Genomic DNA, 18978 nt, shown 5'->3' on the forward strand with positions numbered 1-18978 from the left:
AAAAGCAAGAGAGAGTCTAAAATCCAGCATTAAAGAAGGCTGAATGCTGAAGTAATGATGCTTTTGAACTGTGGTTTTGGAAAAGACTCTTGAGAGTCTTTGGACTGCAAGATCAAATCAGTCAATCCTAAAGGAACACAATCTTGAATATACTGGAAGGACTGATGTTGAAGCTGAAGCTCCAATCTTTTGGCCACCTGATGCGAGAAACTGACTCATTGGAAATGACCTGATGCTGGGAAAAACTGAGGACAAGAGGAGAAGGAGGCAATAGAGGATGAGATGGTTGGATGGCATCACCGACTCAATGGACATGAGTTTGAGCAAACTCTGGGAGATAGTGAAGGACAAGGAAGCCTAGCATGCTGCAGTCCGTTGAGTCTCAAGAGCCGGACATGAATGAGCAACTGAACAACAATAACAAAACAGGATAGAACGTGTGTTTCATAAAATAATTCAGGTGTGGGTGGTTCACTATTGACTGAACACTATATTCTCATTATACTCTCTATATTCTGTCCCTGGATTTAGGGAAGATATTCAACCTTTGCCATCACATAGCAACTAGAAAGTATCAGAGTATTGTATGCTCCATCCTTTTAAAGACAAAACCCAGTAATGCCAAATATAAGCCTGTTTAAATTCTATTATCTGAAACTTAAGACACACGGTTATACCTCTCAATAAGAGAGGCTGAGCAAGGCAGTCTTTCATTATATAGATATGTGACCAGTTGAAACTCTATTATTAGAAAGAGGTTAACACCAGGTATTAGACAACTCACAGTCTGACACGCTGTTGTGTTCTTCAGAAACAAACCTAAATATTTAAAGCAAGCAAGAAAGATTTAATATAGAGAATAAAGTGCTTTCAAAATTAATAGGAGAAAGAGCCAAAGTTGTGGGCTCTGGACATGAACACAAACACTGTAGAGCTGACACAGCCAGGGACTGAAGCTGCCACAGGAAAGGCTGAGTACAGACATTCCACTTTAAAAGCAGTTCCATAATCAGAAAGCTGGGAACTAGCTGTCATCACTGCTTTTGCAACAGCTGCCTCTCAACATGAAAGGAAGTGGATAACATACACTGGAGTACTGCTTTAGAAACCAAGATCTTGCCTGCTGGTAGGAAAAAAAAAAAAAATCTAAAGCAACACAACTATTCCTTGCTTTTACCTTCTAAAGTCTGTGCAAATACATTTTAATGGTAGAGTCTAATTCTCTTCCTGACTCTTTACTGCAAAGGCATAGGAGAAGTATCACTTTAAGCTTTTCAGAATCTTCAGCCAGACACACACAGGAAGAAGGCTGGAGTGGTGTTTAATGAGCCAATCTACAGCATCATCAGTGTTATTAATCAACAACAGGCACCTCAGCAGAGCAGATATTGTTGAAGTATCATTTTATTCAACTGAATACTCTAAATGAACTTTTCATCTGTGCTTATGCTTTAGTAATTGAATTATCATTTAAAACAAAATAACTGTATTCACTTCACCAAAATAAGAGTCAAGAAGCTCAGTTTGTATGAGATTTGGACATATGAATATCAATTTCTTCCTCCTTTATATTCTACTAGACTTTAAACAAATACTATTTTTAAAGGTCTGAAAGTTCTATCGAGACTTCATATTCTATTAATTCACTTTTTTCCTTCTCCCAAGCTACAGTGAATGAAACAATAAGCAATTTACTTTTACTATAGTAGCAATACAGCTAGCACTTAATTTCAAAATAACTTGATCAAGATATTTCCCTTTATTTGTCAGTTTCCTGATATTTGAAATAGAAATATGCAAATAACTTTATCTTATCTACAACTGCCTTTAATTGTTTTTCAAAGAGGTGCTAACTAGGTTCAGGTCACTCAACTAGAAAATAAGGCAGGAGTAGAAAGTTGTACTGTCCCCTGCATGATAGCAGGGACCTTGCCTGTCTTATTCATCATAGTAGATCCAGAACCAAGTACTGCTAAGCACACACTAGATAACCTTTTAAGAATTTTTCACTTAATAAGTAAGGCCCTAAAGTATCCTCCTGCAATGCATGAGACCCCGGTTCAATTCCTGGGTCAAGAAGATCCCCTGGAGAAGGGAAAGGCTACCCACTCCAGTATTCTGGCCTGGAGAATTCCATGGACTACACAGTTCATGGGGTCACAAAGAGTCAGACATGACTGAGCAACTTTCACTTTTAAAACAGCTTACAAAAATAATATTAGGAAGATAATGAAGGGTAAGGAAAATGCTGAGCATACGTGAAACACACACAACCAGTCTCAAGGTTCTGGATCATAACTGTTTGTAGTCAATTTTGAAGATGACTGTTAAACTTTATCCTACTGGCAAGGTCACTGTTGAAGATTCTTTCTCAGGTCTGAGGCGAGACTGCAGGGTGACTAGCAAGGACACTTACAGAACTTACCTTGGAGTGTGTGTTCTGAAAATCAAGTCATTTTGAACAACAACAACCAAAAATCATCTTTAGAGTGGGGAAATCACACTAAAAAATAAATCAGTTATATGCACTTGGACATTGATTTCTTAATCCAACAAGCAGGAAAGTTTTAGGAGGCTGATCACTTTGTCTTAAATGCTTTGCTTGCAAAATGAGTAGACTACTGTATTGAAGAGGAGGATTTATTTGTTTAAGTAGTGGACACAGAACAAAGTCATGAAAAAAATAAACACTAAAAATGGCATGGCTTTCCATCTGATTTTATTTTTAATTAAAAGTTCTACTTAAAAAGGGTTAGCATTATGTAAAGGAAATAGATGATGTTGAAGGGCATATTCAGAGAGTAAACAAAGCACAAGGTACATTTTGGTACCTTTTCCTGTTAATAAATAACCAATATCAAACTGGGTTAACCTTAATCTTTCAGTTTTGCCAAGATTAGACTGTCCAAACAGCTGGACTTCTCAAATCAGTCCAGATCTCTTGGCTTTTCCTCCAAAATTCATGTTGACCATAACAAAAGAGATTTGTAGGTATAAAAATTTCCAATTTTTCAAGGATTTATTTTCTTAAAAATTAGCAGTATATTTTAGGAGTTACTTTAAAGAGAAAGTAAATGTTGAGCATAAATGCACTGAGTGAAAATCACTACATGTAAAGTGATTTTTACGTCTCTCTACCTCTCCAGAGTCCCAAAGTTTAGAATTACAATCTAGGCTAAAATTATTAAAATATAAAAGTAAAAACATTTCCCTGTATCACCACCCTCTATTTCTACTTAAGCTTCTACTCTGTCTTTCACCCCACACAACCTGTTACTCTATAAGGAAAGGAATGCGAGGGGGATGTACAATTTTGTGACTTTCATTCTTACAAATATCTTTTCATCAGGTGTTCTAATGTGAATGTAATTTTTAATTTTCTCTTGTCTATCCTTCCTTTCAAGATATCAATCTTAGAAAAACACTAATATAAAATTAAAAGGATAAAAAAGAGAAGGATTGAGGATCCTATATTTTAGTTCCTAAAACTTTCCTCAATAAAGCAAACATACTCCTGACTGGACCTAGTTCCTGGATCCAACTAGATACGTTATGTGTTGACTCCAAAACTCCACACATTGTTCATTTTCAATAGCAATATACTAAAAAACAAAACAAAACAAAAACTATCCACATCTGCTTTCTGGCTAACCTTGTAAATATTCTTTTCTCTTTCTGTTTCTTTCAAACATGATTAGATAATAAAATTATTTTTACACTGGAAATTTACTTTGGGTCCTGAGGTTGAACCAAAATAAAAGGAATATATTAAATCCTAATTTAAAAAAAGAACTTGACAGTTAAACTCATAGAATGCTTACAGTAACATTTTCGAGGGCTCAACTCTGCGTCTGGGAATTGAAACCACCAGTGCCCCTGTCCCCATCCACTCCCACATTCAAATGCAGGATCACATGAGGGAAAATACTTTGAGGGGAAATAGGTTCATCTTATACACTTTTTTTTCAAGTACTTTGTTTGCATATTGCCATTCAGTGTCTTCTGGCACGAATTCTGTTCGGCACAGAGAAGCTAATTCATTGTTGAGTGTTTGGCTTAAATCCTGTATTCATTATGTAAACTCCCTTTTTTTTTTTCCACATAACCCTCCAAGGTTTGATAAAAAATAGATTCCTAAACATGTTCAACCCGTCAAACAGGAATAAAAGCTTCCAGTGGAAGCATAATGCTCCCCTGAAACAGGAGTGTTGTAGCTTGTATGAATGTATTTCACTCTTGGACAGAAATGAGATCATGTTTCGCTTCAAGAAGATATATGTTCCAGGTAAGAGACTGAAACAAATCAACTTTCTATAGTTAACCAAATACATAGGAGAATATTTGAATTCATGTGTACTGTTAAAGCCTAGTAGCTCTTTAATTATATTGTGAAATAAATGGTAGATGAGTTTCAATTCTGAGTAGGTTTGTAAATATTCTCCAGAAGATATAGATCTTTCCTGAAAAACTGCACCTGATGATCTCTTCTCTCCCTCTCTTTCCCTTTCTCCCTATCTCCGAATGACCCCATAGCACTGATATAATTTCTTTTGTTTCATCTCTTACCTGCTCAATTTCACATCTGTCAAAGTCTTGAGCCAATTTCAGTCCCGTCTGCTGGTAGATTCCTTCCCTGTGCATGTTTCCTTCAATGTCTTGAATCAGTGGCTGTGGTCTATAGACTGTGTGTTGATGATGAGTGCGTAAAGAAACTCTTAATGAAGGGTGGATATTCTTAACATATGTGCTCCAAATTAACAAGAGTTCCTGCTGCAGGAAGCAGCTGTTTTGTTTCTGTTCTGTCACTCCATGCTGGGCTCCTGCGCTGTTCTGTCTCTCTATCCATGTACTGGTAGCCCACTGAAGGCTGGTATGAACAGGGTATAGTAACAAGTTACTCCCTCACATTCTTACCTGGCAAACAATTATATTTCTGATACTTGAGTTTGATGATAGAAATGATATATCCCACTTAAAAATCATAATATACACGTGATACTGTTAAATTGCATTATCGAATTGCCATATTGCATATCAAATAACAGAGAGAGGTTCAAGAGCATGTTACCTACATTATAAATAATATTATCTATGTCATTAATCTGGACAAAGAAATGATAACCCACTCCACTATTTCATAGACAGAGGAGCCCGGCAGGCTCTAGTCCACAGGGTAACAAGGAATCAGACACGATTGAGCACGCACCTGCCACACACACGTCATTAATAATATCAAGGGCTTAGATTCAAATCAAGGTTTTCTTACTCAGTCTCAGGGGCACTTTCCATGACATGTGACTTAACTTCATACATGTGTACCTGCCATTTGTACTATGTAGAAAGCAAGTCTGTGGAATGAGCATAAGGAAAGAAGATCATCTTGACTGAGCTGGAAAAACAACAACATAGCTTCATCCACTTCCTATAGAAAAGGATCGTAGTAAGTAGGTGAGTTCACAGATGGAATGAATAAGCTCATATGTTGCCAGGGTGACACTTCAGTCCCCGGTTTCATGGGTTTTTTTTTCTGTCATAGCTGAGATTCTTTGGTCATAAGGAAATCCTCTTCAAGGAAGCAAAAAAACAGTATAGTTCTCTTGGAATTTAGAAAAACTGATGTAATAGTCATTTTCTATCTAGAAAAGTACTGTATTGTATTTCTAACAATTATTGCCTTTTTCTTTAAATGTATGATCTGATAAAATGATACATAGATAATCATAGCAGAAATGAACCACTGTAATTATTTATACATAAATCAATTATAAATGTTATCAGCCATTAGTAATGCAGGAGACTTAAGATTTGCAGGTTCGATCCCTGTGTCAGGAAGATCCCCTGGAGAAGGAAATGGCAACCCACTCCAGTATTCTTGCCTGGAGAATCCCATGGACAGAGGAGCCTGGTGGGCTACAGTCTATGGGGTCACACAGTCAGACACAACTGAAGCAACTTAGCACACACATAGCCATTAGCAATAGTCCTTTCATGACACATTTTTCTATTTCAAATTATTATCATTTATATTTTTTTTGGATGGAATATTTTCAAGAATTATTTAGAGCTGTGGAATAAGCATGATGTGTATCTCTGAAATTCTCTTACACAAAATACTTCTTTTCTTGACAACTTTATTTTGTATTTCTAAATGTCTCCCAACTTTATTGTGATTCTTTTCCTTGAGTTATTCAGAAATGTTTTTAAAGTTAAAAATATGAGTTCTTCTGTAAACTCTCTTTCTTTTAACTAATATTTAACTACTTCAGAGTCATAAAGATTAGTCTATGTAATCCTGACTTTGAGTTATGTTAAAAGTAGCTGAATATATGGTCAATTTTCAAAAGTTATATATGCTTTCTTTAAAAACCTAGTTATCTATATCTGTACTTCTTCCTGGATATTATAAGGAGCATTTAAAATTTAGATAACCCAATCCAAATTTTTACAGTCTTGTGGTCTAGTGTTTAATTATATCTGTTTTGATCTTCCCTGGTGGATCAGATGGTAAAGAATCTGCCTGCAATGCAGGGGACCCAGGTTTGATCCCTGGGTTGGGAAGATCCCCTGGAGAAGGCAATGGCAATCTACCCCAGTATTCTCGCCTGGAGAATTCCATGGTCAGAGGAGCCTGGTGGACTACATTAGATGGGGTCACAAAGGTTCGCACATTATTCAATGACTATCACTAGTGTTTGATTATATCTATTTTGATCTCTGTATTAGAGATCACTATGTATACAGCCAACTGTTAGTTTAGAATTATCCACATATTTACTACAAATCTGTATTCATCATTCCTTTCAGAAAACATGATCTTATTTTGCTATATTTCTTGAAAGACATGCATATGTTCCTCATTTGATTTATTTTCCTGATCATACTGGCTTCCTGTTTTGTTGTGATATTTTTGCTTAGGTATCATTCTGATTATTTCTTACAAATGCACAACTTTGAATAGGAGTGATTTAAATATAATAATCTTTTTTCATGAAAAAATTTATTCCATTTTTCCCACTTTTATTTATATAGGAACTCTGCAAGATGCTTACATTCTTTGTGCTTCCATTTCCTCTAAAATGAAGACAATGATAATGCCTATTCAAGAGACTCTCATGAGGCTCATGTTTGTATGAGGATTAAAGGGGTTAACAGTAGAGCACTAATACCTAGCACATTCTAAGTTAGCATTCATCAGTGTTTGCAAATGTAATTATTAAATTACATTTTTTTCTTCCTATTCAGCATTTCCTGGAACATATGCTAAAGGACTATCTTCCAGAAAATAATAATGAGTGTGACTGGAAGAGGTGCGGTCGTGTCTGGGTTTTCATTCTCCTGTGAACAGGACATAAAGTTAGGTTTGTGTTCCAGTCTGCACTAACCCTAGTACTTCATCCTCTGTCTACCTCTGACCCCTGTGACCAGGACCCAAGCCTGGTCAGTCAAATCCCTGCTTCAAATATTTAACCAGATGCCATTTGCTAGGCAGAAAGTACATGTCTCCAGGAAGCCTCTATCCATATTCCCCATCCTGGAGGAAAAGTTCATTTGCTTAGAAAACACAGAAGCCAATATACTGAGAGAGCCAAGGGAGAGAAAGAGAGGCTTAGTTGTGACTGTCCTCAGCTCACATCACATTTCCTTCTGTATTGACTTTTGCCGCCTGTGACCAAGAGTCCTGACCAGAACAAAAGTGCTCTTGAAAAGTATCCTGAGTAGATTAGTTTTAAAAGTACTGCAAACTCTAGCCCTCTACTGAAGTTTTAAAAAGTAAACTATGTTCTTGTGCGTGCTCAGCCATGTCTGAATCTTTGTGACCCCATGGACTGTAGCCTGCCAGGATCCTCTGTCCATGGGATTCTCCAGGCATGAATAATGTAATGTGTTGCCATTCCCTACTCCAATACTATGCTATCACAAAACACAGTAAAGCCTCTATAAATGTCTATAAGAAATTTTATTTTTTAAAAAAGCATTCCTACCTTAACATAATAGCATTTCTCAAACATATCTGGACATTTTTTCTGACAACTTCTTGTAACAAATGACAAACCTGAGTCAGGGAATAAATGTGTGCTTCAGAGTAGTTTTGAAACCACTGATACAAGAGTCTCATGATTCCACATTATAGATCTTTACTCCCTGTAGAATTTATTTTATGATTATAATCTATACCTAATGGTGCTAAGATTCTTATTTATTCAAATAATTAACCAGGTGTGCCTGCCCCATCTAATAAGAGACCCAGCATTTCCTTCATGTCTAACTTAAACTAAAATTGATATATGCCAGGTTTTTTCTGCTATGACTTATTAATTAACTATTTATTAGAAAATTCATTCTTGGAAAGAGAAAAGGGAAAATCATATAAAATATAAATACAAGATTTAATAGGCTTCCCTGGTGGCTCAGACAGTAAAGAATCTGCCTGTGGTGCAGGAGATTTGGGTTTTATCCCTGGTTTGGAAAGACTGCCTGCAGGAGGACATGGCAACCCACTCCAGTATTCTTGCCTGGAGAATCCCAAGGACAGAGGAGCCTGGCGGGCTACAGTCCATGGGGTTGCAAAGAGTCAGAGTCGGACACAACTGAGAGACTAAGCACAGAAAACTATTAATAAATTGAGTTGGTTACAAAATCTCAGAATTATATATTAATTCACCTTTTTAAAAATATACACACAACACATTTTATATATGCATAAATGTCCACATTTATTTTAAGATCTTGAGAAACTGCAACAAGATTATATTGATGCATTTCTGCTTTATGTTCTATTTTCCTATCCTGCTTCATTTTGTGTGTTTGTGTATTTCTGTGTTTGAGCAACATACTTGGAAAAACTTTTAACCTTTCTCTGGTACTTTTTGTTTCTGTTGCAAAAACCACACAGTTGAGAATTACATATTTTTAATGTAATATTTTTTTAATGATAATACATTTATTTTTTAATAACTTTTTATTCCACATATCTATACTTCTGTCATTAGAAATGCCACTGAACTTACTTGCCTCATTCTAGCTTTCATTCTTAATACATACTTTTCCTATTTTCCTTATTGTTATAATGAAAATGCTATCAAATTTTGATTCACCTTGTGGTTTGAAAATTATACACACTGCTCTTCAACAAATAATTCTGTGTGACACATTACAATTATATATGTGTACAAATAATTATATATGCATTTATTTTTTCTTAATCATTGGTGAAACGAAAATAGCATATTTTAATCTCCTTTCTTCTTTTAAGGCAGAAAGTTTAGCATGCCTTTCAGTTTTGAAATAAGTCTATGACTTCTCACCTAACTTATTAATACCAAATAATTTCTGAGATTTATTTAAATCTCAAAATTTAATCTCTTATTACATTTAAACTTTTATTCATAATAATTATTTAGACTAAGTCAACATTAACTGATCTTTACTATCTACTCTTAGGTCTCTAATCCTGAGTTCTTATTTTGATTAAAATTTTGTCAACTAGTACACCTTTTCCATTAGAAGTGTATAAAGATTTCTAAGAACTTACATACACGCAAATATATGTTTTACCTATTTTCACATATAAATAGCAAACTGAATGACGTAAAACATATTTGCCCTCAACACTGTGTAGCGGCTGTTCCCTTGTCTTAGGACAGCTAGTGTTTAAAGGTGAAGTCTATGTCTGGATGGTTAGATAGCATCACTAACTCACTGGACATGAATCTGAGCAAACTCCAGCAGACTGTGGAGCACAAAGGAACGTTGTAGGCTCCATCCATGGGGTTGGAAAGAGTCAGACATGACTTAGTGACCGAACAAGAACAACAACAACAATGGCCAGGTTAACTTTCTTCCCTCCTCCTCTTCCTTTCCCCTCCTCCTCTTCACCTTGTCCTTTAAAAAGTTTAGACTTTTTACATATATCCTCAGTTTTTCCTGGTTGTATGTGCCATATAAGTATTTAGGTTTGATATGCATATTCAGAGCTTCATTCAGCTTAGTTAGATTTTTTTTTTTTGGCATTCTTCAATGTTACCTCTATTTCATTTCAATAATATGATGTTAGATATCTTTTCTCTGCCTTTTGCAATTGCAAGAGTACCTCTCATTTATTTCTATCACTAGCTCTTTTTCCTCTATTCATAGAGTGGTTCTGTGTTTATCTCAAAATTTCATTTTCTTTTTTGTCATTCTGCTTTTAATGAATATTTTAAATGTTTGAATATTTAGTTTCTTTGCATGTCAGTAATTAATTTTGTTTTTAACGTATCTCTTTTTTCCATTTTCCTCCATATCTTTCTTCTTCATTTTATTGTTATACTACTTAAAATTTTATTTTTTTCTTATTTCATTTAACACATTTCTTAATTTTATAAAAAACAAGAAAGCTTACATTTTTATTAAATTGACTTAGGTATATTATAGCATATGGCTCAGTGGTCAAAAATCCACCTCCAATGCAGGAGACGTGGGTTTGATCCCTAGGTTGGGAAAATCTCTTGGTAGAGGAAACAGCTACTCACTCCAGTACTCTTGCCTGGAGAATCCCAGGAATAGAGGAGCCTGTCAGGCTATTGATCCTTGGGTTGGGACGATCCCCTGGAGGAGGAAATGGCGACCCACTCCAGTATTCTTGCCTGGAGAATCCCAGGGATAGAGGAATCTGGCACGGTATGGTCCATAGAGTCACAATGAGTCAGACATGACAAGTGACTTAGCAGGGCATGGCATTGTAGCATATATCTTTCAAAAATAATTTATCCTCTTGTTTGTTAGTCATGTTACTTCTTGCAGAATATTTTCACATCTGCACTGTCGATTTTTTTCCAGTTACTCATCCTTGAGGAATAAAGATTCCCTCCACTGATTACTCATAAATAATGTTTGTACTCTTCTGATTACCCTCATTGTTTTCCTGGTTGCTGTTAGAACATGTTTCTCAGATTTTCAGCTATAGAAATGTTCACATTTACATGTGAACAGAATTTGTTTAACTACAGGTCTCTGGCAGTCACTTAATTTCTCTAAATTCTGGACTTCATCAATCTTACTATCATGGTCTGGTTAACTACTTTGAGAAGGTAAGCATTTTTCTAGGTAATTCTAATCAATGTATATATAGTTCTTCTTATACCAGAAGTGGTCTACCTTTGTACTTTCTTATGACACTTTCTTTTCTCATATTCTCAGATTCAGGAAACATAATGCTTAGCCACTGTAGACTCTATTTTGTATTACTACAAATTTTAACTTTAGAAAGCATGTAGAAAGGAGGTTGGTAAAGTGGTCCTGAGTGCAGATACTCTTTTTTTGGTCAGTGGGGAGAGTTGTTCAGACCCTGAATCTCCAAGTCAGGCAGCACTAGGGAAATTGGCCGTTTCTTTCCCATTGGTTAGACTGGTAGATTTATTCTCCTTCAGATAATAAAGCAAGTCATATCCTAAAGATAATTAAGCAAGTGCCAGTCAATTTTTTCCCTTCTAATTCAGATTGATCTACTTGGTCTCACATATGGTGAAAATCTGTGCAACCAAGTGAATGGTTGCCAGTCTTTGTTGCTGGTAATGCTGTATGATGAATAGACTTTGTCTTTTTAGTTTTAAAAATATTTGATTAATTTTTCAAGCCACACACTACCAGCCAGATGCCACTCTAAAGAAAGTCAACTTTTAAATTGACTTTTTAAATTTCTACATTCTTTCTTAGATTCTTTTCCATTATAGGTTATTATGAGATATTGAATATAGTTCCCTGTGTTATACAGTAGGTCCTTGTTTATCTATTTTATATATATAGTGTGTGTGTGTATATATATATATATATATATATATATATATCACACATATATATAGTGTGTATATGTTAATCACAGGCTCCTAATTTATCCCTCACCCTCCTCCCCCTTTGGTAACCATAAATTTGCTTTCTATTTCTGTGAGTCTCTTTCCGTTTTGTAACTAAATTCATTTGTATCAATTTTTTTTATTCCATATATAAGTGATATCATGTGATTTGTCTTTTTCTGTCTGCCTTACTTCACTTAGTATGATAATCTTAAATGCAAAAGGCAAAATGGTTGTCTGAGGAGACCTTACAAATAGCTGTGAAAGGAAAAGAAGCAAAAAGCAAAGGAGAAAAGGAAAAATATTCCCATTTGAATGCAGAGTTCCAGAGAATAGCCAGGAGAGATAAGAAAGCCTTCCTCAGCAATCAAAGCAAAGAAATAGAGGAAAATAACAAAATGGGAAAGACTAGAGATCTCTTCAAGAAAATTAGAGATACCAAGGGAACATTTCAGGCAAAGATGGGTTTGATAAAGGACCGAAATGGTATGGACCTAACAGAAGCAGAAGATATTAAGAAGAGGTGGCAAGAATACACAGAAGAACTGTACAAAAAAGATCTTCATGACCCAGATAATCACAATGGTGTGATCACTCACCTAGAGCCAGACATCCTGGAATGTGAAGTCAAGTGGGCCTTAGAAAGCATCACTACGAACAAAGCTAGTGGATGTGATGGAATTCCAGTTGAGCTATTTCAAATCCTGAAAGATGATGCTGTTAAAGTGCTGCACTCAATATGCCAGCAAATTTGGAAAACTCAGCAGTGGCCACAGGACTGGAAAAGGTCAGTTTTCATGCCAATCCCAAAGAAAGGTAATGCCAAAGAATGCTCAAACTACCGCACAATTGCACTCATCTCATGTGCTAGTAAAGTAATGCTCAAAATTCTCCAAGCCAGGCTTCAGCAATATGTGAACCGAGAACTTCCAGATGTTCATGCTGGTTTTAGGAAAGGCCAAGGAACCAAAGATCAAATTGCCAATATCCGCTGGATCATCGAAAAAGCAAGAGAGTTCCAGAAAAACATCTATTTCTGCTTTATTGACTATGCAAAAGCCTTCGACTGTGTGGATCACAATAAACTGTGGAAAATTCTGAAAGAGATGGGCATACCAGACCACCTGACCTGTCTCTTGAGAAACCTGTTTGCAGGTCAGGAAGCAGCAGTTAGAATTGGACATAGAACAACAGACTGGTTCCAAATAGGAAAAGGAGTACGTCAAGGCTGCATATTGTCACCCTGCTTATTTAACTTATATGCAGAGTACATCATGAGAAACGCTGGGCTGGAAGAAGCACAAGCTGGAATCAAGATTGCTGGGAGAAATTTTAATAACCTCAGATACGCTGATGACAACACCCTTTTGGCAGAAAGTGAAGAGGAACTAAAAAGCCTCTTGATGAAAGTGAAAAAAGAGAGTGAAAGAGCTGGCTTAAAGCCTAACATTCAGAAAACTAAGATCATGGCATCTGGTCCCATCACCTCTTGAGAAATAGATGGGAAGACAGGGGAAACAGTGTCAGACTTCATTTTGGGGGGCTCCAAAATCACTGTGGATGGTGACTGCAGCCATGAAATTAAAAGATGCTTACTCCTTGGAAGGAAAGTTATGACCAACCTAGATAGCATATTAAAAAACAGAGACATTACTTTGCCAACAAAGGTCCTCTGGTCATGGCTATGGTTTTTCCAGTGGTCATGTATGGATGTGAGAGTTGGACTGTGAAGAAAGCTCAGCACTGAAAACTTGATGCTTTTGAACTGTGGTGTTGGAGAAGACTCTTGAGAGTCCCTTGGACTGCAAGGAGATCCAACCAGTCCATCCTAAAGGAGATCAGTCCTGAGTGTTCATTGGAAGGACTGATGCTGAAGCTGAAACTCCAGTACTTTGGCCATCTCATGCGAAGAGTTGACTCATTGGAAAAGACCCTGATGCTGGGAGGGATTGGGGGCAGGAGGAGAAGGGGACGACAGAGGATGAGATGGCTGGATGGCATCACCGACTCGATGGGCATGAGTTTGAGTAAACTCCGGGAGTTGGTGATGGACGGGAAGGCCTGGTGTGCTGCAATCATGGGGTCACAAAGAGTCGGACACGACTGAGCAACTGAACTGAACTGAACTGAACTGAACTGATGTTGCTGGAGATAGTATCATTTTATTCTTTTTTATGGCTTAGTAATATCCCTTTGGGGCTTCCCTGGTTATTCAGCAGTAAACAATCTCCCTGCCAATGTAGGAGATGCCAGTTTGATACCTTGGTTAGGAAGATCCCATGGAGAAGGAAATGACAACCCAGTCTGGTATTCTTGGCTTGGGAAATTTCATGGACAGGGGGGTCTGACAGGCTATATTCCACAGGGTCTCAAAGAGTTGGACACCATCTAGTGACTAAACAACAACATTCCTTTGTGTGCATGTATGCATACACACATCACATTTTCTTGATCCATTCCTCTCTTGATGGACACTTAGGTTGCTTCCATGTCCTGGCTATTTTAAATTGTGTGGCTATGAACACTGGAGTGCCTGTATCTTTTCAAGTTAGAGTTTTTGTCTTTTCTGGATATATGTCCAGGAGTTGGATGACTGGATCATATGGTATCTCAATTTTTAGTTTTTTAAGGAAGCTCCATATTTGTCTCCATAGAGCCTGTACCACAGATATATGTTTTAAATGATTAAAATAAAATATGCTTATTTTAACCATATGTATATATTAACCATGTATCTTAGAGGAATGCCTCGTGTTATAGCTCACTGTATGAGCTGGCACAATAAACAAGTCCTTAGAAGCATTAATGGTAACAATATAGTCATATTATCATATTATTATTGGTTTCTCCTACACTTGGCTTATAAAACATTTTTGAGATCTGTCTCTTAACTATTACTCAAATAAAATTCATCATGTGCTGTGCTCTGCTTAGTCATTCAATCATGTCCAACTCTTTGCAACCCCATGGACTGTAGCCCACCAGGCTCTTCTGTTCATGGGATTCCCCAGGCAAGAATAGTGGAGTGGGTTGCCATTTCCTTCTCCAATGGATCTTCCCAACCTAGGGGTTGAACCCAGGTCCCCTGCATTGCAGGTGGGTTCTTTACAGTCTGAGCCGTCACAGAAGCAAAAATTCATCATATCAATAATTTTGTCAAAGATTCAGTAAGAATTTAGATTTCTTACATCTTGTGCTACTGATTACTAAGTATCATTAGGTAGAAATCTCTTCAATATCTATGATATTTTGAATATTTAATTCACCTGGAAGTTTAATTTACCCACTGAAAAACACAGACATGTTTCTAGCTATTAGAACAGTTGATGGGTACCACGGTGTGTGCATCCCTCCTCCTCCCCTTCTGCTGCATCCACACAGACTGCAGTAATGGAGCATCATTGCTTCCTGAGTTCTGTTCAGTCTCACAGTTCTCAAACCATGTCCTGAAAAGCCACTACCATGTGATGAGATTTTACTTATGGGATAAAACTGTTTACCACTTTAGTTTCAGATCCTTACTAGGGTTCCCCCAAAGAAGAAACTGCTATTGATTTGTCTCTGCTACTTTCCATTCTCAAACAGTACATAAGGAAAAACCTTCGCATGTATATAAAAAAAATTTAAATTATATTAGTATATAACAATGAAGCTTAAGCTAGATGAGACAGCAAATATGACAATCTTTGCTTTTTTTATATTTAAAATGTTTAAAAAACCTAGATTCAGGTTTAGGAAAAGGCAAAAATAGAAAAAAGTTATTTATTGGAGGTTATAGTAGAATAGCTATTTGCTGTAGGTTCGTGGAACATGTTTAGCACCTAGAATGGCCTTAAGGACTATTGTTGTCTTTCAAGAAAATATTAATATTTAAGGATTAAATTCCTGGGTCAGGTAAAACTTAGAGTAGTCCAAATTACTTTGGACCAGGATCCTGTGAAATTTGGCCTAATTGTATGTGGCTCCCTGGTAGTTTCCCTGGCAGCTCTGACGGTAAAGAGTCTGCCTGCACTGCAGGAGTCCTGGGTTTGATCCCTGGGTTGGGAAGATCCCCTGGAGAAGGAAATGGCAACCCACTCCAGTATTCTTGCCTGGAGAATCCCATGGACAGAGGCACTTAGTGAGTCCTAGTCCACGGGATCGCAAAGAGTCAGACACAACTGAGTGACTAATATTTCAGTTTCATTTTTTCATTTAGATGTGGCTCTGATGATAAAGAATCTGCCTGCAATGTAGGAGACCTAGGTTCAATCCCCGTGTCAAGAAGATCCCCTGGAGAAGGGAATGGGTACTCACTCCAGGATTCTTGCCTGGAGAATCCCATGGACAGAGGAGCCTGGCGGGCTATAGTCCATGGGGTCACAAAGAGTCAGACACGACTGAGCGACCAACACTTTCACTTTAATACAACTGTTTATACTTTAGTTCTAAATAGTCTGAAAGAGCAGAGAACAATCTGTTGTCGGTATTTTATGATGAAAATATATAATGTTTCATAAATACAAATCCCTTTAAAGAATGGTCTTGTATTCTAAACATGCTTCAATATGCTTCAAGTTCTTTACTAGAAACATAGCAGTATTTGCCATTATTAAAAAAATATATTCATGATTCTCCATTTAAAAAATAAACTTTAAAAATTAAATTAAAAGTTTAAATTTTAAAATTTAATTAAAAATTAAATTAAACAGATATTTTTAAGAACTGTGCTGTTTTTCATCATTCAGTCATGTCTGACTCTTTGAGATCCCATGTAGCCTGCCAGGCTCCTCTGTCCCTGGGGGTTTTCAAGGCAAGAATACTGAAGTGGGTTGCCATGCCCTCTTCCAGGGGATCTTCCCAACCCATGGATCAAATGCAGGACTCCTGCACTGCAGGCAGATTCTTTACCACCTGAACCACCAGGGACCAAATTTTAAGAACTAGAGTTGAATAAATTAACTAATGTTTCGCATTCCATATCCCTTCAAAGTAAGAGGAGTAACAGAAATCCATACTTATAAAATATATAGTGAGAGGTATTTCTTTGGTTGAGATTTAATGTGCAAGATGCACTGTTAATTTCTTAGCCTCTTCACTTCCTTTTCCAAAAAGTAACCCTGGCTCTCCAAGTCTGCTTCTTTGCAGTTCTGTGGAAGTTGTTCGTTCTCCCATGGCCCTTGTATCAAGAAGATGAGACAAATACAACCAGGACCCCATAACATTTTGCTCTCCTAACATGTCCCTTCTACTTACTGCCATCCCCTGACCTTGTTTTTCCACATCCATTAAAGAGTTTTGCTCCTAATTGTAGCTGGTTCAACATCTTCATTTTGCATTCTAACTCCAAGCCATCCAGAGAACTTCAATTTCCTCCATCATTTCTCTTTCTAGTACAAGAATATCTGTGCTTCTTTGGGTCTCCTGGCAACACAGTGAGGAACTGCATTTCCCAGGCTTCCTTGCAAATGTATATTCAGGCCAATGGATGTGAGCAGAAGTGATATGTGCAACTTCATAATAAGGTTCCTGAAAGGAAATCACTTGCCTTTCATTTCTTAGTCTCTTACCAGGATCAAAAGTGGAGAAAGTGAAGTGACAGTGGCTTACCATTCCTCTTCCTACCTTTTAGACTATTCTGTACCTTTTCTTTTTAGATTCATTTATTAAACACTGGTTTTCCCCCACAGTGGGATTCCATTATCAGATTCGTTTATACCTATTTTACTCTTCAACTGCTCCTCAGACAAGGCTCATGGGTCCAGCTACAAAATTTATCCCCTGAATTGAAGAATTACATACACAAATGCTTATTCAGCATCTTCACTTAGATTTGTACAAGTCCTCAAGTTACATATGGCCAATAAATCTGGCTACTCATTACTTTTTTAAAATGTATGATATTACCAACTACATAAACCAAATGTATAACTTAATGTACTATTGTAAATAAATTGAACAACCTTCTAATTGCCCTATGTGTCAAGAAATAAGATTTTTTGCCACCTCAAAAACCTCTCCAACCCATCTTACAATACCCTTCCTCCCCCAAGAAAAACAGCTCTTCTGATGTCACATCTGTACTTCTGTATATAGTTTCATCATTGAAATGTGTATCCCTAAAGTGTATGACTTTGTTTTACATTCTCTATTTCTTTGGAGGGGTGCAGGAATGGGTTTTTACAGTCTTTTTCAATTGATATAGTTCATCTCTCTTTTTTGTCTTCTAATTTATTTGCAGAAGAAACTAGCTTAATTTTCTATATCAGTTTCCATATGATTTAATTCTATCCTGTATCCTTGTGCATGGTGACTGGATCTAGAAATATATGTAGATAGATTAAGATTAGATTTTGTTGGCAAGACTTCATGATAGTTTTGAACTCTTAAAGAGGGCACAAAATGCTAGCTGCTCCTCTTTTTGTGATGTTAGCAGCCACCAATGCTAGATGTCTAGATTTTATAATTCATGACTTACTGTAAAATATTGATAACCTGACTTCATCATTCTTTCTTCACTTACATTTTGCAGTACTTGTACAAAGAGAAACTTTGCCTCATTTATTACCTAGATCACTTCATATTATTCATAACATTCCATATTATTTCAAATCATTTCACATATTACTTAGATCACTTCATATAAAAAAGGACAAAACATGTTTTATTGTGTAGTTCATTAGCCCTGTGTCATACAAAGGCAATCAATTAGTTGTAGGTGTGAATGTGTATCATTATGAATTCAGGCATCTAACATGTTTGATATGCTTTCATCCATTTCAGTTTATTATACTTTTTGGACAATGTAAGCCTTTTCAAGTTGGCTCTCAACTTTTATTGGTGCATCCTTATATTCTGTGACAACCTCCTTATTAACTAGAATAATAGGATTTGCTAGGCTCATGTTACATTAGCTGCCCTTTTCTCAAAGACAGGTGGTACTTCAAGTAGCTTTGTTTCTTTTCACAGGAAGTGGTATTTTTATATCACAGCCTGGATGGCAGAGATGCTCACTGCTGTTAGGATGGGCTTTATTTGTAGACTTTTCCAATGAAGAAAGCTATAGATAGATAAATGTGATTTCTTTCAAAAAAAAAATTGGATGAGTTCATTCTAATGCTTTCAGTTATAATTCTATACTTCTGAGAATACTGCTTGTTTTACCAAG

At 36.6% G+C, this 18978-nt stretch overlaps 1 protein-coding gene across 4 annotated transcripts in view; it reads left to right on the plus strand.

The window, feature by feature from the left end:
• PIK3C2G (phosphatidylinositol-4-phosphate 3-kinase catalytic subunit type 2 gamma) overlaps nt 1-18978 on the plus strand; it is a 440932-nt gene that overhangs the window by 13363 nt on the left and 408591 nt on the right. The window contains exons 1-2 of one of the 4 annotated variants that reach the window (XM_070453683.1): nt 4126-4285; nt 5340-5448. The exons of 2 other annotated variants lie outside the window; for them this stretch is intronic. The gene's annotated coding sequence lies outside the window, so the exon portion shown is untranslated. Of the gene's footprint in view, nt 1-4125; nt 4286-5339; nt 5449-18978 lie in introns of those variants that run through there. One more of the 4 variants, XM_070453685.1, reaches the window with a different exon arrangement.

Source organism: Odocoileus virginianus, chromosome 23 (genome assembly GCF_023699985.2).
Source record: "Odocoileus virginianus isolate 20LAN1187 ecotype Illinois chromosome 23, Ovbor_1.2, whole genome shotgun sequence".
Lineage (NCBI taxonomy): Eukaryota > Metazoa > Chordata > Mammalia > Artiodactyla > Cervidae > Odocoileus > Odocoileus virginianus.